This window comes from Centroberyx gerrardi, chromosome 10 (genome assembly GCF_048128805.1).
Source record: "Centroberyx gerrardi isolate f3 chromosome 10, fCenGer3.hap1.cur.20231027, whole genome shotgun sequence".
Classification (NCBI taxonomy): domain Eukaryota; kingdom Metazoa; phylum Chordata; class Actinopteri; order Beryciformes; family Berycidae; genus Centroberyx; species Centroberyx gerrardi.
This window is the reverse complement of record NC_136006.1, coordinates 24,148,008-24,167,009: the sequence shown is the minus strand read 5'-3', so window position 1 is coordinate 24,167,009 and position 19,002 is coordinate 24,148,008. Positions and strand designations below refer to the sequence as shown.

The 19,002-nt window shown below is 57.4% G+C and overlaps 37 non-coding genes across 37 annotated transcripts; all 37 read left to right on the top strand.

The window, feature by feature from the left end:
• The first annotated feature begins 312 nt into the window (after nt 1-312).
• LOC144540308 (5S ribosomal RNA) lies at nt 313-431 on the top strand. Its single transcript, XR_013505530.1, has one exon. It is a non-coding gene; the product is annotated as a 5S ribosomal RNA (ribosomal RNA).
• A 392-nt stretch (nt 432-823) lies between these two features.
• LOC144541134 (5S ribosomal RNA) lies at nt 824-942 on the top strand. Its single transcript, XR_013506349.1, has one exon. It is a non-coding gene; the product is annotated as a 5S ribosomal RNA (ribosomal RNA).
• A 392-nt stretch (nt 943-1,334) lies between these two features.
• On the top strand, nt 1,335-1,453 carry LOC144540927 (5S ribosomal RNA). Its single transcript, XR_013506144.1, has one exon. It is a non-coding gene; the product is annotated as a 5S ribosomal RNA (ribosomal RNA).
• A 392-nt stretch (nt 1,454-1,845) lies between these two features.
• On the top strand, nt 1,846-1,964 carry LOC144540307 (5S ribosomal RNA). The gene has a single exon (XR_013505529.1). It is a non-coding gene; the product is annotated as a 5S ribosomal RNA (ribosomal RNA).
• A 392-nt stretch (nt 1,965-2,356) lies between these two features.
• LOC144540849 (5S ribosomal RNA) lies at nt 2,357-2,475 on the top strand. Its single transcript, XR_013506067.1, has one exon. It is a non-coding gene; the product is annotated as a 5S ribosomal RNA (ribosomal RNA).
• Nucleotides 2,476-2,867: 392 nt separating this feature from the next.
• On the top strand, nt 2,868-2,986 carry LOC144541274 (5S ribosomal RNA). Its single transcript, XR_013506469.1, has one exon. It is a non-coding gene; the product is annotated as a 5S ribosomal RNA (ribosomal RNA).
• A 392-nt stretch (nt 2,987-3,378) lies between these two features.
• LOC144540306 (5S ribosomal RNA) lies at nt 3,379-3,497 on the top strand. Its single transcript, XR_013505528.1, has one exon. It is a non-coding gene; the product is annotated as a 5S ribosomal RNA (ribosomal RNA).
• A 392-nt stretch (nt 3,498-3,889) lies between these two features.
• On the top strand, nt 3,890-4,008 carry LOC144541062 (5S ribosomal RNA). Its single transcript, XR_013506277.1, has one exon. It is a non-coding gene; the product is annotated as a 5S ribosomal RNA (ribosomal RNA).
• Nucleotides 4,009-4,400: 392 nt separating this feature from the next.
• LOC144540304 (5S ribosomal RNA) lies at nt 4,401-4,519 on the top strand. The gene has a single exon (XR_013505526.1). It is a non-coding gene; the product is annotated as a 5S ribosomal RNA (ribosomal RNA).
• Nucleotides 4,520-4,911: 392 nt separating this feature from the next.
• On the top strand, nt 4,912-5,030 carry LOC144540303 (5S ribosomal RNA). Its single transcript, XR_013505525.1, has one exon. It is a non-coding gene; the product is annotated as a 5S ribosomal RNA (ribosomal RNA).
• Nucleotides 5,031-5,422: 392 nt separating this feature from the next.
• On the top strand, nt 5,423-5,541 carry LOC144540848 (5S ribosomal RNA). The gene has a single exon (XR_013506066.1). It is a non-coding gene; the product is annotated as a 5S ribosomal RNA (ribosomal RNA).
• Nucleotides 5,542-5,933: 392 nt separating this feature from the next.
• Nucleotides 5,934-6,052, top strand: LOC144541273 (5S ribosomal RNA). Its single transcript, XR_013506468.1, has one exon. It is a non-coding gene; the product is annotated as a 5S ribosomal RNA (ribosomal RNA).
• Nucleotides 6,053-6,444: 392 nt separating this feature from the next.
• Nucleotides 6,445-6,563, top strand: LOC144540302 (5S ribosomal RNA). The gene has a single exon (XR_013505524.1). It is a non-coding gene; the product is annotated as a 5S ribosomal RNA (ribosomal RNA).
• A 392-nt stretch (nt 6,564-6,955) lies between these two features.
• On the top strand, nt 6,956-7,074 carry LOC144541061 (5S ribosomal RNA). Its single transcript, XR_013506276.1, has one exon. It is a non-coding gene; the product is annotated as a 5S ribosomal RNA (ribosomal RNA).
• A 392-nt stretch (nt 7,075-7,466) lies between these two features.
• LOC144541101 (5S ribosomal RNA) lies at nt 7,467-7,585 on the top strand. The gene has a single exon (XR_013506316.1). It is a non-coding gene; the product is annotated as a 5S ribosomal RNA (ribosomal RNA).
• A 392-nt stretch (nt 7,586-7,977) lies between these two features.
• LOC144540301 (5S ribosomal RNA) lies at nt 7,978-8,096 on the top strand. The gene has a single exon (XR_013505523.1). It is a non-coding gene; the product is annotated as a 5S ribosomal RNA (ribosomal RNA).
• Nucleotides 8,097-8,488: 392 nt separating this feature from the next.
• LOC144541023 (5S ribosomal RNA) lies at nt 8,489-8,607 on the top strand. The gene has a single exon (XR_013506238.1). It is a non-coding gene; the product is annotated as a 5S ribosomal RNA (ribosomal RNA).
• A 392-nt stretch (nt 8,608-8,999) lies between these two features.
• Nucleotides 9,000-9,118, top strand: LOC144540300 (5S ribosomal RNA). Its single transcript, XR_013505522.1, has one exon. It is a non-coding gene; the product is annotated as a 5S ribosomal RNA (ribosomal RNA).
• Nucleotides 9,119-9,510: 392 nt separating this feature from the next.
• Nucleotides 9,511-9,629, top strand: LOC144540299 (5S ribosomal RNA). The gene has a single exon (XR_013505521.1). It is a non-coding gene; the product is annotated as a 5S ribosomal RNA (ribosomal RNA).
• Nucleotides 9,630-10,021: 392 nt separating this feature from the next.
• On the top strand, nt 10,022-10,140 carry LOC144540298 (5S ribosomal RNA). Its single transcript, XR_013505520.1, has one exon. It is a non-coding gene; the product is annotated as a 5S ribosomal RNA (ribosomal RNA).
• Nucleotides 10,141-10,532: 392 nt separating this feature from the next.
• LOC144540297 (5S ribosomal RNA) lies at nt 10,533-10,651 on the top strand. The gene has a single exon (XR_013505519.1). It is a non-coding gene; the product is annotated as a 5S ribosomal RNA (ribosomal RNA).
• Nucleotides 10,652-11,043: 392 nt separating this feature from the next.
• On the top strand, nt 11,044-11,162 carry LOC144540840 (5S ribosomal RNA). Its single transcript, XR_013506058.1, has one exon. It is a non-coding gene; the product is annotated as a 5S ribosomal RNA (ribosomal RNA).
• A 392-nt stretch (nt 11,163-11,554) lies between these two features.
• Nucleotides 11,555-11,673, top strand: LOC144540296 (5S ribosomal RNA). The gene has a single exon (XR_013505518.1). It is a non-coding gene; the product is annotated as a 5S ribosomal RNA (ribosomal RNA).
• Nucleotides 11,674-12,065: 392 nt separating this feature from the next.
• Nucleotides 12,066-12,184, top strand: LOC144540295 (5S ribosomal RNA). Its single transcript, XR_013505517.1, has one exon. It is a non-coding gene; the product is annotated as a 5S ribosomal RNA (ribosomal RNA).
• A 392-nt stretch (nt 12,185-12,576) lies between these two features.
• Nucleotides 12,577-12,695, top strand: LOC144540293 (5S ribosomal RNA). Its single transcript, XR_013505515.1, has one exon. It is a non-coding gene; the product is annotated as a 5S ribosomal RNA (ribosomal RNA).
• A 392-nt stretch (nt 12,696-13,087) lies between these two features.
• On the top strand, nt 13,088-13,206 carry LOC144541449 (5S ribosomal RNA). Its single transcript, XR_013506565.1, has one exon. It is a non-coding gene; the product is annotated as a 5S ribosomal RNA (ribosomal RNA).
• Nucleotides 13,207-13,598: 392 nt separating this feature from the next.
• Nucleotides 13,599-13,717, top strand: LOC144540292 (5S ribosomal RNA). Its single transcript, XR_013505514.1, has one exon. It is a non-coding gene; the product is annotated as a 5S ribosomal RNA (ribosomal RNA).
• A 392-nt stretch (nt 13,718-14,109) lies between these two features.
• LOC144540291 (5S ribosomal RNA) lies at nt 14,110-14,228 on the top strand. The gene has a single exon (XR_013505513.1). It is a non-coding gene; the product is annotated as a 5S ribosomal RNA (ribosomal RNA).
• A 395-nt stretch (nt 14,229-14,623) lies between these two features.
• On the top strand, nt 14,624-14,742 carry LOC144541191 (5S ribosomal RNA). The gene has a single exon (XR_013506405.1). It is a non-coding gene; the product is annotated as a 5S ribosomal RNA (ribosomal RNA).
• A 392-nt stretch (nt 14,743-15,134) lies between these two features.
• On the top strand, nt 15,135-15,253 carry LOC144540290 (5S ribosomal RNA). The gene has a single exon (XR_013505512.1). It is a non-coding gene; the product is annotated as a 5S ribosomal RNA (ribosomal RNA).
• Nucleotides 15,254-15,645: 392 nt separating this feature from the next.
• Nucleotides 15,646-15,764, top strand: LOC144540289 (5S ribosomal RNA). Its single transcript, XR_013505511.1, has one exon. It is a non-coding gene; the product is annotated as a 5S ribosomal RNA (ribosomal RNA).
• Nucleotides 15,765-16,156: 392 nt separating this feature from the next.
• Nucleotides 16,157-16,275, top strand: LOC144540288 (5S ribosomal RNA). The gene has a single exon (XR_013505510.1). It is a non-coding gene; the product is annotated as a 5S ribosomal RNA (ribosomal RNA).
• A 392-nt stretch (nt 16,276-16,667) lies between these two features.
• On the top strand, nt 16,668-16,786 carry LOC144540287 (5S ribosomal RNA). Its single transcript, XR_013505509.1, has one exon. It is a non-coding gene; the product is annotated as a 5S ribosomal RNA (ribosomal RNA).
• A 395-nt stretch (nt 16,787-17,181) lies between these two features.
• LOC144540286 (5S ribosomal RNA) lies at nt 17,182-17,300 on the top strand. Its single transcript, XR_013505508.1, has one exon. It is a non-coding gene; the product is annotated as a 5S ribosomal RNA (ribosomal RNA).
• Nucleotides 17,301-17,692: 392 nt separating this feature from the next.
• LOC144540285 (5S ribosomal RNA) lies at nt 17,693-17,811 on the top strand. The gene has a single exon (XR_013505507.1). It is a non-coding gene; the product is annotated as a 5S ribosomal RNA (ribosomal RNA).
• Nucleotides 17,812-18,203: 392 nt separating this feature from the next.
• LOC144540284 (5S ribosomal RNA) lies at nt 18,204-18,322 on the top strand. Its single transcript, XR_013505506.1, has one exon. It is a non-coding gene; the product is annotated as a 5S ribosomal RNA (ribosomal RNA).
• A 395-nt stretch (nt 18,323-18,717) lies between these two features.
• On the top strand, nt 18,718-18,836 carry LOC144541188 (5S ribosomal RNA). Its single transcript, XR_013506403.1, has one exon. It is a non-coding gene; the product is annotated as a 5S ribosomal RNA (ribosomal RNA).
• Nucleotides 18,837-19,002: the final 166 nt, after the last annotated feature.

The following is a 19,002-nucleotide window of genomic DNA, read 5'->3' as shown; positions in this document are numbered from 1 at the left end:
GGCAGTGCAGTCACTTTTGCAGAGGAAGTACAAGGACGACATCACGTCCCGTGTGCCAGCAACAGCTGGCTTTCCCTCGGGGAGGCTGCAAACTTATCACAGCATGCATTTGTGTCCCTGCCGTCGCTGAACAGCGCAAATGTAGGGGAGAGAAAAGACTGCGGCCTTGCTCCCGGTGAGCACAACGGCTGAGGGCGTCAATGATAATAGAGGGCAGAGAAATAGGCCCATTTGGTGGCCGGTTTTCAAAGGGCCCTGCAGTAGGCACAGGCTAAGCCGTGTATAAAAGGCCTCCCTGCCGCCGCCTCAATTGCTTACGGCCATACCACTCTGAACACGCCCGATCTCGTCCGATCTCGGAAGCTAAGCAGGGTCGGGCCTGGTTAGTACTTGGATGGGAGACCGCCTGGGAATACCAGGTGCTGTAAGCTTTTTCATCTTTCTAGGCAGCAGAGGGCGCTGCTCCCTCTCCGGGGGAGACAGGGGGCCTCCAACAACAGTGCTGGCCAGCGGCAGTGCAGTCACTTTTGCAGAGGAAGGACAAGGACGACATCACGTCCCGTGTGCCAGCAACAGCTGGCTTTCCCTCGGGGAGGCTGCAAACTTATCACAGCATGCATTTGTGTCCCTGCCGTCGCTGAACAGCGCAAATGTAGGGGAGAGAAAAGACTGCGGCCTTGCTCCCGGTGAGCACAACGGCTGAGGGCGTCAATGATAATAGAGGGCAGAGAAATAGGCCCATTTGGTGGCCGGTTTTCAAAAGGCCCTGCAGTAGGCACAGGCTAAGCCGTGTATAAAAGGCCTCCCTGCCGCTGCCTCAATTGCTTACGGCCATACCACTCTGAACACGCCCGATCTCGTTCGAACTCGGAAGCTAAGCAGGGTCGGGCCTGGTTAGTACTTGGATGAGAGACCGCCTGGGAATACCAGGTGCTGTAAGCTTTTTCATCTTTCTAGGCAGCAGAGGGCGCTGCTCCCTCTCCGGGGGAGACAGGGGGCCTCCAACAACAGTGCTGGCCAGCGGCAGTGCAGTCACTTTTGCAGAGGAAGTACAAGGACGACATCACGTCCCGTGTGCCAGCAACAGCTGGCTTTCCCTCGGGGAGGCTGCAAACTTATCACAGCATGCATTTGTGTCCCTGCCGTCGCTGAACAGCGCAAATGTAGGGGAGAGAAAAGACTGCGGCCTTGCTCCCGGTGAGCACAACGGCTGAGGGCGTCAATGATAATAGAGGGCAGAGAAATAGGCCCATTTGGTGGCCGGTTTTCAAAAGGCCCTGCAGTAGGCACAGGCTAAGCCGTGTATAAAAGGCCTCCCTGCCGCCGCCTCAATTGCTTACGGCCATACCACTCTGAACACGCCTGATCTCGTCCGATCTCGGAAGCTAAGCAGGGTCGGGCCTGGTTAGTACTTGGATGGGAGACCGCCTGGGAATACCAGGTGCTGTAAGCTTTTTCATCTTTCTAGGCAGCAGAGGGCGCTGCTCCCTCTCCGGGGGAGACAGGGGGCCTCCAACAACAGTGCTGGCCAGCGGCAGTGCAGTCACTTTTGCAGAGGAAGTACAAGGACGACATCACGTCCCGTGTGCCAGCAACAGCTGGCTTTCCCTCGGGGAGGCTGCAAACTTATCACAGCATGCATTTGTGTCCCTGCCGTCGCTGAACAGCGCAAATGTAGGGGAGAGAAAAGACTGCGGCCTTGCTCCCGGTGAGCACAACGGCTGAGGGCGTCAATGATAATAGAGGGCAGAGAAATAGGCCCATTTGGTGGCCGGTTTTCAAAAGGCCCTGCAGTAGGCACAGGCTAAGCCGTGTATAAAAGGCCTCCCTGCCGCCGCCTCAATTGCTTACGGCCATACCACTCTGAACACGCCCGATCTCGTCCGATCTCGGAAGCTAAGCAGGGTCGGGCCTGGTTAGTACTTGGATGGGAGACCGCCTGGGAATACCAGGTGCTGTAAGCTTTTTCATCTTTCTAGGCAGCAGAGGGCGCTGCTCCCTCTCCGGGGGAGACAGGGGGCCTCCAACAACAGTGCTGGCCAGCGGCAGTGCAGTCACTTTTGCAGAGGAAGTACAAGGACGACATCACGTCCCGTGTGCCAGCAACAGCTGGCTTTCCCTCGGGGAGGCTGCAAACTTATCACAGCATGCATTTGTGTCCCTGCCGTCGCTGAACAGCGCAAATGTAGGGGAGAGAAAAGACTGCGGCCTTGCTCCCGGTGAGCACAACGGCTGAGGGCGTCAATGATAATAGAGGGCAGAGAAATAGGCCCATTTGGTGGCCGGTTTTCAAAAGGCCCTGCAGTAGGCACAGGCTAAGCCGTGTATAAAAGGCCTCCCTGCCGCCCCCTCAATTGCTTACGGCCATACCACTCTGAACACGCCCGATCTCGTCTGATCTCGGAAGCTAAGCAGGGTCGGGCCTGGTTAGTACTTGGATGGGAGACCGCCTGGGAATACCAGGTGCTGTAAGCTTTTTCATCTTTCTAGGCAGCAGAGGGCGCTGCTCCCTCTCCGGGGGAGACAGGGGGCCTCCAACAACAGTGCTGGCCAGCGGCAGTGCAGTCACTTTTGCAGAGGAAGTACAAGGACGACATCACGTCCCGTGTGCCAGCAACAGCTGGCTTTCCCTCGGGGAGGCTGCAAACTTATCACAGCATGCATTTGTGTCCCTGCCGTCGCTGAACAGCGCAAATGTAGGGGAGAGAAAAGACTGCGGCCTTGCTCCCGGTGAGCACAACAGCTGAGGGCGTCAATGATAATAGAGGGCAGAGAAATAGGCCCATTTGGTGGCCGGTTTTCAAAGGGCCCTGCAGTAGGCACAGGCTAAGCCGTGTATAAAAGGCCTCCCTGCCGCCGCCTCAATTGCTTACGGCCATACCACTCTGAACACGCCCGATCTCGTCCGATCTCGGAAGCTAAGCAGGGTCGGGCCTGGTTAGTACTTGGATGGGTGACCGCCTGGGAATACCAGGTGCTTTTTGCTTTTTCATCTTTCTAGGCAGCAGAGGGCGCTGCTCCCTCTCCGGGGGAGACAGGGGGCCTCCAACAACAGTGCTGGCCAGCGGCAGTGCAGTCACTTTTGCAGAGGAAGTACAAGGACGACATCACGTCCCGTGTGCCAGCAACAGCTGGCTTTCCCTCGGGGAGGCTGCAAACTTATCACAGCATGCATTTGTGTCCCTGCCGTCGCTGAACAGCGCAAATGTAGGGGAGAGAAAAGACTGCGGCCTTGCTCCCGGTGAGCACAACGGCTGAGGGCGTCAATGATAATAGAGGGCAGAGAAATAGGCCCATTTGGTGGCCGGTTTTCAAAGGGCCCTGCAGTAGGCACAGGCTAAGCCGTGTATAAAAGGCCTCCCTGCCGCCGCCTCAATTGCTTACGGCCATACCACTCTGAACACGCCCGATCTCGTCCGATCTCGGAAGCTAAGCAGGGTCGGGCCTGGTTAGTACTTGGATGGGAGACCGCCTGGGAATACCAGGTGCTGTAAGCTTTTTCATCTTTCTAGGCAGCAGAGGGCGCTGCTCCCTCTCCGGGGGAGACAGGGGGCCTCCAACAACAGTGCTGGCCAGCGGCAGTGCAGTCACTTTTGCAGAGGAAGGACAAGGACGACATCACGTCCCGTGTGCCAGCAACAGCTGGCTTTCCCTCGGGGAGGCTGCAAACTTATCACAGCATGCATTTGTGTCCCTGCCGTCGCTGAACAGCGCAAATGTAGGGGAGAGAAAAGACTGCGGCCTTGCTCCCGGTGAGCACAACGGCTGAGGGCGTCAATGATAATAGAGGGCAGAGAAATAGGCCCATTTGGTGGCCGGTTTTCAAAAGGCCCTGCAGTAGGCACAGGCTAAGCCGTGTATAAAAGGCCTCCCTGCCGCTGCCTCAATTGCTTACGGCCATACCACTCTGAACACGCCCGATCTCGTCCGAACTCGGAAGCTAAGCAGGGTCGGGCCTGGTTAGTACTTGGATGAGAGACCGCCTGGGAATACCAGGTGCTGTAAGCTTTTTCATCTTTCTAGGCAGCAGAGGGCGCTGCTCCCTCTCCGGGGGAGACAGGGGGCCTCCAACAACAGTGCTGGCCAGCGGCAGTGCAGTCACTTTTGCAGAGGAAGTACAAGGACGACATCACGTCCCGTGTGCCAGCAACAGCTGGCTTTCCCTCGGGGAGGCTGCAAACTTATCACAGCATGCATTTGTGTCCCTGCCGTCGCTGAACAGCGCAAATGTAGGGGAGAGAAAAGACTGCGGCCTTGCTCCCGGTGAGCACAACGGCTGAGGGCGTCAATGATAATAGAGGGCAGAGAAATAGGCCCATTTGGTGGCCGGTTTTCAAAAGGCCCTGCAGTAGGCACAGGCTAAGCCGTGTATAAAAGGCCTCCCTGCCGCCGCCTCAATTGCTTACGGCCATACCACTCTGAACACGCCCGATCTCGTCCGATCTCGGAAGCTAAGCAGGGTCGGGCCTGGTTAGTACTTGGATGGGAGACCGCCTGGGAATACCAGGTGCTGTAAGCTTTTTCATCTTTCTAGGCAGCAGAGGGCGCTGCTCCCTCTCCGGGGGAGACAGGGGGCCTCCAACAACAGTGCTGGCCAGCGGCAGTGCAGTCACTTTTGCAGAGGAAGTACAAGGACGACATCACGTCCCGTGTGCCAGCAACAGCTGGCTTTCCCTCGGGGAGGCTGCAAACTTATCACAGCATGCATTTGTGTCCCTGCCGTCGCTGAACAGCGCAAATGTAGGGGAGAGAAAAGACTGCGGCCTTGCTCCCGGTGAGCACAACGGCTGAGGGCGTCAATGATAATAGAGGGCAGAGAAATAGGCCCATTTGGTGGCCGGTTTTCAAAAGGCCCTGCAGTAGGCACAGGCTAAGCCGTGTATAAAAGGCCTCCCTGCCGCCGCCTCAATTGCTTACGGCCATACCACTCTGAACACGCCCGATCTCGTCCGATCTCGGAAGCTAAGCAGGGTCGGGCCTGGTTAGTACTTGGATGGGAGACCGCCTGGGAATACCAGGTGCTGTAAGCTTTTTCATCTTTCTAGGCAGCAGAGGGCGCTGCTCCCTCTCCGGGGGAGACAGGGGGCCTCCAACAACAGTGCTGGCCAGCGGCAGTGCAGTCACTTTTGCAGAGGAAGTACAAGGACGACATCACGTCCCGTGTGCCAGCAACAGCTGGCTTTCCCTCGGGGAGGCTGCAAACTTATCACAGCATGCATTTGTGTCCCTGCCGTCGCTGAACAGCGCAAATGTAGGGGAGAGAAAAGACTGCGGCCTTGCTCCCGGTGAGCACAACGGCTGAGGGCGTCAATGATAATAGAGGGCAGAGAAATAGGCCCATTTGGTGGCCGGTTTTCAAAAGGCCCTGCAGTAGGCACAGGCTAAGCCGTGTATAAAAGGCCTCCCTGCCGCCCCCTCAATTGCTTACGGCCATACCACTCTGAACACGCCCGATCTCGTCTGATCTCGGAAGCTAAGCAGGGTCGGGCCTGGTTAGTACTTGGATGGGAGACCGCCTGGGAATACCAGGTGCTGTAAGCTTTTTCATCTTTCTAGGCAGCAGAGGGCGCTGCTCCCTCTCCGGGGGAGACAGGGGGCCTCCAACAACAGTGCTGGCCAGCGGCAGTGCAGTCACTTTTGCAGAGGAAGTACAAGGACAACATCACGTCCCGTGTGCCAGCAACAGCTGGCTTTCCCTCGGGGAGGCTGCAAACTTATCACAGCATGCATTTGTGTCCCTGCCGTCGCTGAACAGCGCAAATGTAGGGGAGAGAAAAGACTGCGGCCTTGCTCCCGGTGAGCACAACAGCTGAGGGCGTCAATGATAATAGAGGGCAGAGAAATAGGCCCATTTGGTGGCCGGTTTTCAAAGGGCCCTGCAGTAGGCACAGGCTAAGCCGTGTATAAAAGGCCTCCCTGCCGCCGCCTCAATTGCTTACGGCCATACCACTCTGAACACGCCCGATCTCGTCCGATCTCGGAAGCTAAGCAGGGTCGGGCCTGGTTAGTACTTGGATGGGTGACCGCCTGGGAATACCAGGTGCTTTTTGCTTTTTCATCTTTCTAGGCAGCAGAGGGCGCTGCTCCCTCTCCGGGGGAGACAGGGGGCCTCCAACAACAGTGCTGGCCAGCGGCAGTGCAGTCACTTTTGCAGAGGAAGTACAAGGACGACATCACGTCCCGTGTGCCAGCAACAGCTGGCTTTCCCTCGGGGAGGCTGCAAACTTATCACAGCATGCATTTGTGTCCCTGCCGTCGCTGAACAGCGCAAATGTAGGGGAGAGAAAAGACTGCGGCCTTGCTCCCGGTGAGCACAACGGCTGAGGGCGTCAATGATAATAGAGGGCAGAGAAATAGGCCCATTTGGTGGCCGGTTTTCAAAGGGCCCTGCAGTAGGCACAGGCTAAGCCGTGTATAAAAGGCCTCCCTGCCGCCGCCTCAATTGCTTACGGCCATACCACTCTGAACACGCCCGATCTCGTCCGATCTCGGAAGCTAAGCAGGGTCGGGCCTGGTTAGTACTTGGATGGGAGACCGCCTGGGAATACCAGGTGCTGTAAGCTTTTTCATCTTTCTAGGCAGCAGAGGGCGCTGCTCCCTCTCCGGGGGAGACAGGGGGCCTCCAACAACAGTGCTGGCCAGCGGCAGTGCAGTCACTTTTGCAGAGGAAGGACAAGGACGACATCACGTCCCGTGTGCCAGCAACAGCTGGCTTTCCCTCGGGGAGGCTGCAAACTTATCACAGCATGCATTTGTGTCCCTGCCGTCGCTGAACAGCGCAAATGTAGGGGAGAGAAAAGACTGCGGCCTTGCTCCCGGTGAGCACAACGGCTGAGGGCGTCAATGATAATAGAGGGCAGAGAAATAGGCCCATTTGGTGGCCGGTTTTCAAAAGGCCCTGCAGTAGGCACAGGCTAAGCCGTGTATAAAAGGCCTCCCTGCCGCTGCCTCAATTGCTTACGGCCATACCACTCTGAACACGCCCGATCTCGTCCGAACTCGGAAGCTAAGCAGGGTCGGGCCTGGTTAGTACTTGGATGAGAGACCGCCTGGGAATACCAGGTGCTGTAAGCTTTTTCATCTTTCTAGGCAGCAGAGGGCGCTGCTCCCTCTCCGGGGGAGACAGGGGGCCTCCAACAACAGTGCTGGCCAGCGGCAGTGCAGTCACTTTTGCAGAGGAAGTACAAGGACGACATCACGTCCCGTGTGCCAGCAACAGCTGGCTTTCCCTCGGGGAGGCTGCAAACTTATCACAGCATGCATTTGTGTCCCTGCCGTCGCTGAACAGCGCAAATGTAGGGGAGAGAAAAGACTGCGGCCTTGCTCCCGGTGAGCACAACGGCTGAGGGCGTCAATGATAATAGAGGGCAGAGAAATAGGCCCATTTGGTGGCCGGTTTTCAAAAGGCCCTGCAGTAGGCACAGGCTAAGCCGTGTATAAAAGGCCTCCCTGCCGCCGCCTCAATTGCTTACGGCCATACCACTCTGAACACGCCCGATCTCGTCCGATCTCGGAAACTAAGCAGGGTCGGGCCTGGTTAGTACTTGGATGGGAGACCGCCTGGGAATACCAGGTGCTGTAAGCTTTTTCATCTTTCTAGGCAGCAGAGGGCGCTGCTCCCTCTCCGGGGGAGACAGGGGGCCTCCAACAACAGTGCTGGCCAGCGGCAGTGCAGTCACTTTTGCAGAGGAAGTACAAGGACGACATCACGTCCCGTGTGCCAGCAACAGCTGGCTTTCCCTCGGGGAGGCTGCAAACTTATCACAGCATGCATTTGTGTCCCTGCCGTCGCTGAACAGCGCAAATGTAGGGGAGAGAAAAGACTGCGGCCTTGCTCCCGGTGAGCACAACGGCTGAGGGCGTCAATGATAATAGAGGGCAGAGAAATAGGCCCATTTGGTGGCCGGTTTTCAAAAGGCCCTGCAGTAGGCACAGGCTAAGCCGTGTATAAAAGGCCTCCCTGCCGCCGCCTCAATTGCTTACGGCCATACCACTCTGAACACGCCCGATCTCGTCCGATCTCGGAAGCTAAGCAGGGTCGGGCCTGGTTAGTACTTGGATGGGAGACCGCCTGGGAATACCAGGTGCTGTAAGCTTTTTCATCTTTCTAGGCAGCAGAGGGCGCTGCTCCCTCTCCGGGGGAGACAGGGGGCCTCCAACAACAGTGCTGGCCAGCGGCAGTGCAGTCACTTTTGCAGAGGAAGTACAAGGACGACATCACGTCCCGTGTGCCAGCAACAGCTGGCTTTCCCTCGGGGAGGCTGCAAACTTATCACAGCATGCATTTGTGTCCCTGCCGTCGCTGAACAGCGCAAATGTAGGGGAGAGAAAAGACTGCGGCCTTGCTCCCGGTGAGCACAACGGCTGAGGGCGTCAATGATAATAGAGGGCAGAGAAATAGGCCCATTTGGTGGCCGGTTTTCAAAAGGCCCTGCAGTAGGCACAGGCTAAGCCGTGTATAAAAGGCCTCCCTGCCGCCGCCTCAATTGCTGACGGCCATACCACTCTGAACACGCCCGATCTCGTCCGATCTCGGAAGCTAAGCAGGGTCGGGCCTGGTTAGTACTTGGATGGGAGACCGCCTGGGAATACCAGGTGCTGTAAGCTTTTTCATCTTTCTAGGCAGCAGAGGGCGCTGCTCCCTCTCCGGGGGAGACAGGGGGCCTCCAACAACAGTGCTGGCCAGCGGCAGTGCAGTCACTTTTGCAGAGGAAGTACAAGGACGACATCACGTCCCGTGTGCCAGCAACAGCTGGCTTTCCCTCGGGGAGGCTGCAAACTTATCACAGCATGCATTTGTGTCCCTGCCGTCGCTGAACAGCGCAAATGTAGGGGAGAGAAAAGACTGCGGCCTTGCTCCCGGTGAGCACAACGGCTGAGGGCGTCAATGATAATAGAGGGCAGAGAAATAGGCCCATTTGGTGGCCGGTTTTCAAAGGGCCCTGCAGTAGGCACAGGCTAAGCCGTGTATAAAAGGCCTCCCTGCCGCCGCCTCAATTGCTTACGGCCATACCACTCTGAACACGCCCGATCTCGTCCGATCTCGGAAGCTAAGCAGGGTCGGGCCTGGTTAGTACTTGGATGGGAGACCGCCTGGGAATACCAGGTGCTGTAAGCTTTTTCATCTTTCTAGGCAGCAGAGGGCGCTGCTCCCTCTCCGGGGGAGACAGGGGGCCTCCAACAACAGTGCTGGCCAGCGGCAGTGCAGTCACTTTTGCAGAGGAAGTACAAGGACGACATCACGTCCCGTGTGCCAGCAACAGCTGGCTTTCCCTCGGGGAGGCTGCAAACTTATCACAGCATGCATTTGTGTCCCTGCCGTCGCTGAACAGCGCAAATGTAGGGGAGAGAAAAGACTGCGGCCTTGCTCCCGGTGAGCACAACGGCTGAGGGCGTCAATGATAATAGAGGGCAGAGAAATAGGCCCATTTGGTGGCCGGTTTTCAAAGGGCCCTGCAGTAGGCACAGGCTAAGCCGTGTATAAAAGGCCTCCCTGCCGCCGCCTCAATTGCTTACGGCCATACCACTCTGAACACGCCCGATCTCGTCCGATCTCGGAAGCTAAGCAGGGTCGGGCCTGGTTAGTACTTGGATGGGAGACCGCCTGGGAATACCAGGTGCTGTAAGCTTTTTCATCTTTCTAGGCAGCAGAGGGCGCTGCTCCCTCTCCGGGGGAGACAGGGGGCCTCCAACAACAGTGCTGGCCAGCGGCAGTGCAGTCACTTTTGCAGAGGAAGTACAAGGACGACATCACGTCCCGTGTGCCAGCAACAGCTGGCTTTCCCTCGGGGAGGCTGCAAACTTATCACAGCATGCATTTGTGTCCCTGCCGTCGCTGAACAGCGCAAATGTAGGGGAGAGAAAAGACTGCGGCCTTGCTCCCGGTGAGCACAACGGCTGAGGGCGTCAATGATAATAGAGGGCAGAGAAATAGGCCCATTTGGTGGCCGGTTTTCAAAGGGCCCTGCAGTAGGCACAGGCTAAGCCGTGTATAAAAGGCCTCCCTGCCGCCGCCTCAATTGCTTACGGCCATACCACTCTGAACACGCCCGATCTCGTCCGATCTCGGAAGCTAAGCAGGGTCGGGCCTGGTTAGTACTTGGATGGGAGACCGCCTGGGAATACCAGGTGCTGTAAGCTTTTTCATCTTTCTAGGCAGCAGAGGGCGCTGCTCCCTCTCCGGGGGAGACAGGGGGCCTCCAACAACAGTGCTGGCCAGCGGCAGTGCAGTCACTTTTGCAGAGGAAGTACAAGGACGACATCACGTCCCGTGTGCCAGCAACAGCTGGCTTTCCCTCGGGGAGGCTGCAAACTTATCACAGCATGCATTTGTGTCCCTGCCGTCGCTGAACAGCGCAAATGTAGGGGAGAGAAAAGACTGCGGCCTTGCTCCCGGTGAGCACAACGGCTGAGGGCGTCAATGATAATAGAGGGCAGAGAAATAGGCCCATTTGGTGGCCGGTTTTCAAAGGGCCCTGCAGTAGGCACAGGCTAAGCCGTGTATAAAAGGCCTCCCTGCCGCCGCCTCAATTGCTTACGGCCATACCACTCTGAACACGCCCGATCTCGTCCGATCTCGGAAGCTAAGCAGGGTCGGGCCTGGTTAGTACTTGGATGGGAGACCGCCTGGGAATACCAGGTGCTGTAAGCTTTTTCATCTTTCTAGGCAGCAGAGGGCGCTGCTCCCTCTCCGGGGGAGACAGGGGGCCTCCAACAACAGTGCTGGCCAGCGGCAGTGCAGTCACTTTTGCAGAGGAAGTACAAGGACGACATCACGTCCCGTGTGCCAGCAACAGCTGGCTTTCCCTCGGGGAGGCTGCAAACTTATCACAGCATGCATTTGTGTCCCTGCCGTCGCTGAACAGCGCAAATGTAGGGGAGAGAAAAGACTGCGGCCTTGCTCCCGGTGAGCACAACGGCTGAGGGCGTCAATGATAATAGAGGGCAGAGAAATAGGCCCATTTGGTGGCCGGTTTTCAAAGGGCCCTGCAGTAGGCACAGGCTAAGCCGTGTATAAAAGGCCTCCCTGCCGCCGCCTCAATTGCTTACGGCCATACCACTCTGAACACGCCCGATCTCGTCAGATCTCGGAAGCTAAGCAGGGTCGGGCCTGGTTAGTACTTGGATGGGAGACCGCCTGGGAATACCAGGTGCTGTAAGCTCTTTCATCTTTCTAGGCAGCAGAGGGCGCTGCTCCCTCTCCGGGGGAGACAGGGGGCCTCCAACAACAGTGCTGGCCAGCGGCAGTGCAGTCACTTTTGCAGAGGAAGTACAAGGACGACATCACGTCCCGTGTGCCAGCAACAGCTGGCTTTCCCTCGGGGAGGCTGCAAACTTATCACAGCATGCATTTGTGTCCCTGCCGTCGCTGAACAGCGCAAATGTAGGGGAGAGAAAAGACTGCGGCCTTGCTCCCGGTGAGCACAACGGCTGAGGGCGTCAATGATAATAGAGGGCAGAGAAATAGGCCCATTTGGTGGCCGGTTTTCAAAGGGCCCTGCAGTAGGCACAGGCTAAGCCGTGTATAAAAGGCCTCCCTGCCGCCGCCTCAATTGCTTACGGCCATACCACTCTGAACACGCCCGATCTCGTCCGATCTCGGAAGCTAAGCAGGGTCGGGCCTGGTTAGTACTTGGATGGGAGACCGCCTGGGAATACCAGGTGCTGTAAGCTTTTTCATCTTTCTAGGCAGCAGAGGGCGCTGCTCCCTCTCCGGGGGAGACAGGGGGCCTCCAACAACAGTGCTGGCCAGCGGCAGTGCAGTCACTTTTGCAGAGGAAGTACAAGGACGACATCACGTCCCGTGTGCCAGCAACAGCTGGCTTTCCCTCGGGGAGGCTGCAAACTTATCACAGCATGCATTTGTGTCCCTGCCGTCGCTGAACAGCGCAAATGTAGGGGAGAGAAAAGACTGCGGCCTTGCTCCCGGTGAGCACAACGGCTGAGGGCGTCAATGATAATAGAGGGCAGAGAAATAGGCCCATTTGGTGGCCGGTTTTCAAAGGGCCCTGCAGTAGGCACAGGCTAAGCCGTGTATAAAAGGCCTCCCTGCCGCCGCCTCAATTGCTTACGGCCATACCACTCTGAACACGCCCGATCTCGTCCGATCTCGGAAGCTAAGCAGGGTCGGGCCTGGTTAGTACTTGGATGGGAGACCGCCTGGGAATACCAGGTGCTGTAAGCTTTTTCATCTTTCTAGGCAGCAGAGGGCGCTGCTCCCTCTCCGGGGGAGACAGGGGGCCTCCAACAACAGTGCTGGCCAGCGGCAGTGCAGTCACTTTTGCAGAGGAAGTACAAGGACGACATCACGTCCCGTGTGCCAGCAACAGCTGGCTTTCCCTCGGGGAGGCTGCAAACTTATCACAGCATGCATTTGTGTCCCTGCCGTCGCTGAACAGCGCAAATGTAGGGGAGAGAAAAGACTGCGGCCTTGCTCCCGGTGAGCACAACGGCTGAGGGCGTCAATGATAATAGAGGGCAGAGAAATAGGCCCATTTGGTGGCCGGTTTTCAAAGGGCCCTGCAGTAGGCACAGGCTAAGCCGTGTATAAAAGGCCTCCCTGCCGCCGCCTCAATTGCTTACGGCCATACCACTCTGAACACGCCCGATCTCGTCCGATCTCGGAAGCTAAGCAGGGTCGGGCCTGGTTAGTACTTGGATGGGAGACCGCCTGGGAATACCAGGTGCTGTAAGCTTTTTCATCTTTCTAGGCAGCAGAGGGCGCTGCTCCCTCTCCGGGGGAGACAGGGGGCCTCCAACAACAGTGCTGGCCAGCGGCAGTGCAGTCACTTTTGCAGAGGAAGTACAAGGACGACATCACGTCCCGTGTGCCAGCAACAGCTGGCTTTCCCTCGGGGAGGCTGCAAACTTATCACAGCATGCATTTGTGTCCCTGCCGTCGCTGAACAGCGCAAATGTAGGGGAGAGAAAAGACTGCGGCCTTGCTCCCGGTGAGCACAACGGCTGAGGGCGTCAATGATAATAGAGGGCAGAGAAATAGGCCCATTTGGTGGCCGGTTTTCAAAAGGCCCTGCAGTAGGCACAGGCTAAGCCGTGTATAAAAGGCCTCCCTGCCGCCGCCTCAATTGCTTACGGCCATACCACTCTGAACACGCCCGATCTCGTCCGAACTCGGAAGCTAAGCAGGGTCGGGCCTGGTTAGTACTTGGATGGGAGACCGCCTGGGAATACCAGGTGCTGTAAGCTTTTTCATCTTTCTAGGCAGCAGAGGGCGCTGCTCCCTCTCCGGGGGAGACAGGGGGCCTCCAACAACAGTGCTGGCCAGCGGCAGTGCAGTCACTTTTGCAGAGGAAGTACAAGGACGACATCACGTCCCGTGTGCCAGCAACAGCTGGCTTTCCCTCGGGGAGGCTGCAAACTTATCACAGCATGCATTTGTGTCCCTGCCGTCGCTGAACAGCGCAAATGTAGGGGAGAGAAAAGACTGCGGCCTTGCTCCCGGTGAGCACAACGGCTGAGGGCGTCAATGATAATAGAGGGCAGAGAAATAGGCCCATTTGGTGGCCGGTTTTCAAAGGGCCCTGCAGTAGGCACAGGCTAAGCCGTGTATAAAAGGCCTCCCTGCCGCCGCCTCAATTGCTTACGGCCATACCACTCTGAACACGCCCGATCTCGTCCGATCTCGGAAGCTAAGCAGGGTCGGGCCTGGTTAGTACTTGGATGGGAGACCGCCTGGGAATACCAGGTGCTGTAAGCTTTTTCATCTTTCTAGGCAGCAGAGGGCGCTGCTCCCTCTCCGGGGGAGACAGGGGGCCTCCAACAACAGTGCTGGCCAGCGGCAGTGCAGTCACTTTTGCAGAGGAAGTACAAGGACGACATCACGTCCCGTGTGCCAGCAACAGCTGGCTTTCCCTCGGGGAGGCTGCAAACTTATCACAGCATGCATTTGTGTCCCTGCCGTCGCTGAACAGCGCAAATGTAGGGGAGAGAAAAGACTGCGGCCTTGCTCCCGGTGAGCACAACGGCTGAGGGCGTCAATGATAATAGAGGGCAGAGAAATAGGCCCATTTGGTGGCCGGTTTTCAAAAGGCCCTGCAGTAGGCACAGGCTAAGCCGTGTATAAAAGGCCTCCCTGCCGCCGCCTCAATTGCTTACGGCCATACCACTCTGAACACGCCCGATCTCGTCCGATCTCGGAAGCTAAGCAGGGTCGGGCCTGGTTAGTACTTGGATGGGAGACCGCCTGGGAATACCAGGTGCTGTAAGCTTTTTCATCTTTCTAGGCAGCAGAGGGCGCTGCTCCCTCTCCGGGGGAGACAGGGGGCCTCCAACAACAGTGCTGGCCAGCGGCAGTGCAGTCACTTTTGCAGAGGAAGTACAAGGACGACATCACGTCCCGTGTGCCAGCAACAGCTGGCTTTCCCTCGGGGAGGCTGCAAACTTATCACAGCATGCATTTGTGTCCCTGCCGTCGCTGAACAGCGCAAATGTAGGGGAGAGAAAAGACTGCGGCCTTGCTCCCGGTGAGCACAACGGCTGAGGGCGTCAATGATAATAGAGGGCAGAGAAATAGGCCCATTTGGTGGCCGGTTTTCAAAGGGCCCTGCAGTAGGCACAGGCTAAGCCGTGTATAAAAGGCCTCCCTGCCGCCGCCGCCTCAATTGCTTACGGCCATACCACTCTGAACACGCCCGATCTCGTCCGATCTCGGAAGCTAAGCAGGGTCGGGCCTGGTTAGTACTTGGATGGGAGAACGCCTGGGAATACCAGGTGCTGTAAGCTTTTTCATCTTTCTAGGCAGCAGAGGGCGCTGCTCCCTCTCCGGGGGAGACAGGGGGCCTCCAACAACAGTGCTGGCCAGCGGCAGTGCAGTCACTTTTGCAGAGGAAGTACAAGGACGACATCACGTCCCGTGTGCCAGCAACAGCTGGCTTTCCCTCGGGGAGGCTGCAAACTTATCACAGCATGCATTTGTGTCCCTGCCGTCGCTGAACAGCGCAAATGTAGGGGAGAGAAAAGACTGCGGCCTTGCTCCCGGTGAGCACAACGGCTGAGGGCGTCAATGATAATAGAGGGCAGAGAAATAGGCCCATTTGGTGGCCGGTTTTCAAAGGGCCCTGCAGTAGGCACAGGCTAAGCCGTGTATAAAAGGCCTCCCTGCCGCCGCCTCAATTGCTTACGGCCATACCACTCTGAACACGCCCGATCTCGTCCGATCTCGGAAGCTAAGCAGGGTCGGGCCTGGTTAGTACTTGGATGGGAGACCGCCTGGGAATACCAGGTGCTGTAAGCTCTTTCATCTTTCTAGGCAGCAGAGGGCGCTGCTCCCTCTCCGGGGGAGACAGGGGGCCTCCAACAACAGTGCTGGCCAGCGGCAGTGCAGTCACTTTTGCAGAGGAAGTACAAGGACGACATCACGTCCCGTGTGCCAGCAACAGCTGGCTTTCCCTCGGGGAGGCTGCAAACTTATCACAGCATGCATTTGTGTCCCTGCCGTCGCTGAACAGCGCAAATGTAGGGGAGAGAAAAGACTGCGGCCTTGCTCCCGGTGAGCACAACGGCTGAGGGCGTCAATGATAATAGAGGGCAGAGAAATAGGCCCATTTGGTGGCCGGTTTTCAAAGGGCCCTGCAGTAGGCACAGGCTAAGCCGTGTATAAAAGGCCTCCCTGCCGCCGCCTCAATTGCTTACGGCCATACCACTCTGAACACGCCCGATCTCGTCCGATCTCGGAAGCTAAGCAGGGTCGGGCCTGGTTAGTACTTGGATGGGAGACCGCCTGGGAATACCAGGTGCTGTAAGCTTTTTCATCTTTCTAGGCAGCAGAGGGCGCTGCTCCCTCTCCGGGGGAGACAGGGGGCCTCCAACAACAGTGCTGGCCAGCGGCAGTGCAGTCACTTTTGCAGAGGAAGTACAAGGACGACATCACGTCCCGTGTGCCAGCAACAGCTGGCTTTCCCTCGGGGAGGCTGCAAACTTATCACAGCATGCATTTGTGTCCCTGCCGTCGCTGAACAGCGCAAATGTAGGGGAGAGAAAAGACTGCGGCCTTGCTCCCGGTGAGCACAACGGCTGAGGGCGTCAATGATAATAGAGGGCAGAGAAATAGGCCCATTTGGTGGCCGGTTTTCAAAGGGCCCTGCAGTAGGCACAGGCTAAGCCGTGTATAAAAGGCCTCCCTGCCGCCGCCTCAATTGCTTACGGCCATACCACTCTGAACACGCCCGATCTCGTCCGATCTCGGAAGCTAAGCAGGGTCGGGCCTGGTTAGTACTTGGATGGGAGACCGCCTGGGAATACCAGGTGCTGTAAGCTTTTTCATCTTTCTAGGCAGCAGAGGGCGCTGCTCCCTCTCCGGGGGAGACAGGGGGCCTCCAACAACAGTGCTGGCCAGCGGCAGTGCAGTCACTTTTGCAGAGGAAGTACAAGGACGACATCACGTCCCGTGTGCCAGCAACAGCTGGCTTTCCCTCGGGGAGGCTGCAAACTTATCACAGCATGCATTTGTGTCCCTGCCGTCGCTGAACAGCGCAAATGTAGGGGAGAGAAAAGACTGCGGCCTTGCTCCCGGTGAGCACAACGGCTGAGGGCGTCAATGATAATAGAGGGCAGAGAAATAGGCCCATTTGGTGGCCGGTTTTCAAAGGGCCCTGCAGTAGGCACAGGCTAAGCCGTGTATAAAAGGCCTCCCTGCCGCCGCCTCAATTGCTTACGGCCATACCACTCTGAACACGCCCGATCTCGTCCGATCTCGGAAGCTAAGCAGGGTCGGGCCTGGTTAGTACTTGGATGGGAGACCGCCTGGGAATACCAGGTGCTGTAAGCTTTTTCATCTTTCTAGGCAGCAGAGGGCGCTGCTCCCTCTCCGGGGGAGACAGGGGGCCTCCAACAACAGTGCTGGCCAGCGGCAGTGCAGTCACTTTTGCAGAGGAAGTACAAGGACGACATCACGTCCCGTGTGCCAGCAACAGCTGGCTTTCCCTCGGGGAGGCTGCAAACTTATCACAGCATGCATTTGTGTCCCTGCCGTCGCTGAACAGCGCAAATGTAGGGGAGAGAAAAGACTGCGGCCTTGCTCCCGGTGAGCACAACGGCTGAGGGCGTCAATGATAATAGAGGGCAGAGAAATAGGCCCATTTGGTGGCCGGTTTTCAAAGGGCCCTGCAGTAGGCACAGGCTAAGCCGTGTATAAAAGGCCTCCCTGCCGCCGCCGCCTCAATTGCTTACGGCCATACCACTCTGAACACGCCCGATCTCGTCCGATCTCGGAAGCTAAGCAGGGTCGGGCCTGGTTAGTACTTGGATGGGAGACCGCCTGGGAATACCAGGTGCTGTAAGCTTTTTCATCTTTCGAGGCAGCAGAGGGCGCTGCTCCCTCTCCGGGGGAGACAGGGGGCCTCCAACAACAGTGCTGGCCAGCGGCAGTGCAGTCACTTTTGCAGAGGAAGTACAAGGACGACATCACGTCCCGTGTGCCAGCAACAGCTGGCTTTCCCTCGGGGAGGCTGCAAACTTATCACAGCATGCATTTGTGTCCCTGCCGTCGCTGAACAGCGCAAATGTAGGGGAGAGAAAAGACTGCGGCCTTGCTCCCGGTGAGCACAACGGCTGAGGGCGTCAATGATAATAGAGGGCAGAGAAATAGGCCCATTTGGTGGCCGGTTTTCAAAGGGCCCTGCAGTAGGCACAGGCTAAGCCGTGTATAAAAGGCCTCCCTGCCGCCGCCTCAATTGCTTACGGCCATACCACTCTGAACACGCCCGATCTCGTCCGATCTCGGAAGCTAAGCAGGGTCGGGCCTGGTTAGTACTTGGATGGGAGACCGCCTGGGAATACCAGGTGCTGTAAGCTTTTTCATCTTTCTAGGCAGCAGAGGGCGCTGCTCCCTCTCCGGGGGAGACAGGGGGCCTCCAACAACAGTGCTGGCCAGCGGCAGTGCAGTCACTTTTGCAGAGGAAGTACAAGGACGACATCACGTCCCGTGTGCCAGCAACAGCTGGCTTTCCCTCGGGGAGGCTGCAAACTTATCACAGCATGCATTTGTGTCCCTGCCGTCGCTGAACAGCGCAAATGTAGGGGAGAGAAAAGACTGCGGCCTTGCTCCCGGTGAGCACAACGGCTGAGGGCGTCAATGATAATAGAGGGCAGAGAAATAGGCCCATTTGGTGGCCGGTTTTCAAAAGGCCCTGCAGTAGGCACAGGCTAAGCCGTGTATAAAAGGCCTCCCTGCCGCCGCCTCAATTGCTTACGGCCATACCACTCTGAACACGCCCGATCTCGTCCGATCTCGGAAGCTAAGCAGGGTCGGGCCTGGTTAGTACTTGGATGGGAGACCGCCTGGGAATACCAGGTGCTGTAAGCTTTTTCATCTTTCTAGGCAGCAGAGGGCGCTGCTCCCTCTCCGGGGGAGACAGGGGGCCTCCAACAACAGTGCTGGCCAGCGGCAGTGCAGTCACTTTTGCAGAGGAAGTACAAGGACGACATCACGTCCCGTGTGCCAGCAACAGCTGGCTTTCCCTCGGGGAGGCTGCAAACTTATCACAGCATGCATTTGTGTCCCTGCCGTCGCTGAACAGCGCAAATGTAGGGGAGAGAAAAGACTGCGGCCTTGCTCCCGGTGAGCACAACGGCTGAGGGCGTCAATGATAATAGAGGGCAGAGAAATAGGCCCATTTGGTGGCCGGTTTTCAAAGGGCCCTGCAGTAGGCACAGGCTAAGCCGTGTATAAAAGGCCTCCCTGCCGCCGCCGCCTCAATTGCTTACGGCCATACCACTCTGAACACGCCCGATCTCGTCCGATCTCGGAAGCTAAGCAGGGTCGGGCCTGGTTAGTACTTGGATGGGAGAACGCCTGGGAATACCAGGTGCTGTAAGCTTTTTCATCTTTCTAGGCAGCAGAGGGCGCTGCTCCCTCTCCGGGGGAGACAGGGGGCCTCCAACAACAGTGCTGGCCAGCGGCAGTGCAGTCACTTTTGCAGAGGAAGTACAAGGACGACATCACGTCCCGTGTGCCAGCAACAGCTGGCTTTCCCTCGGGGAGGC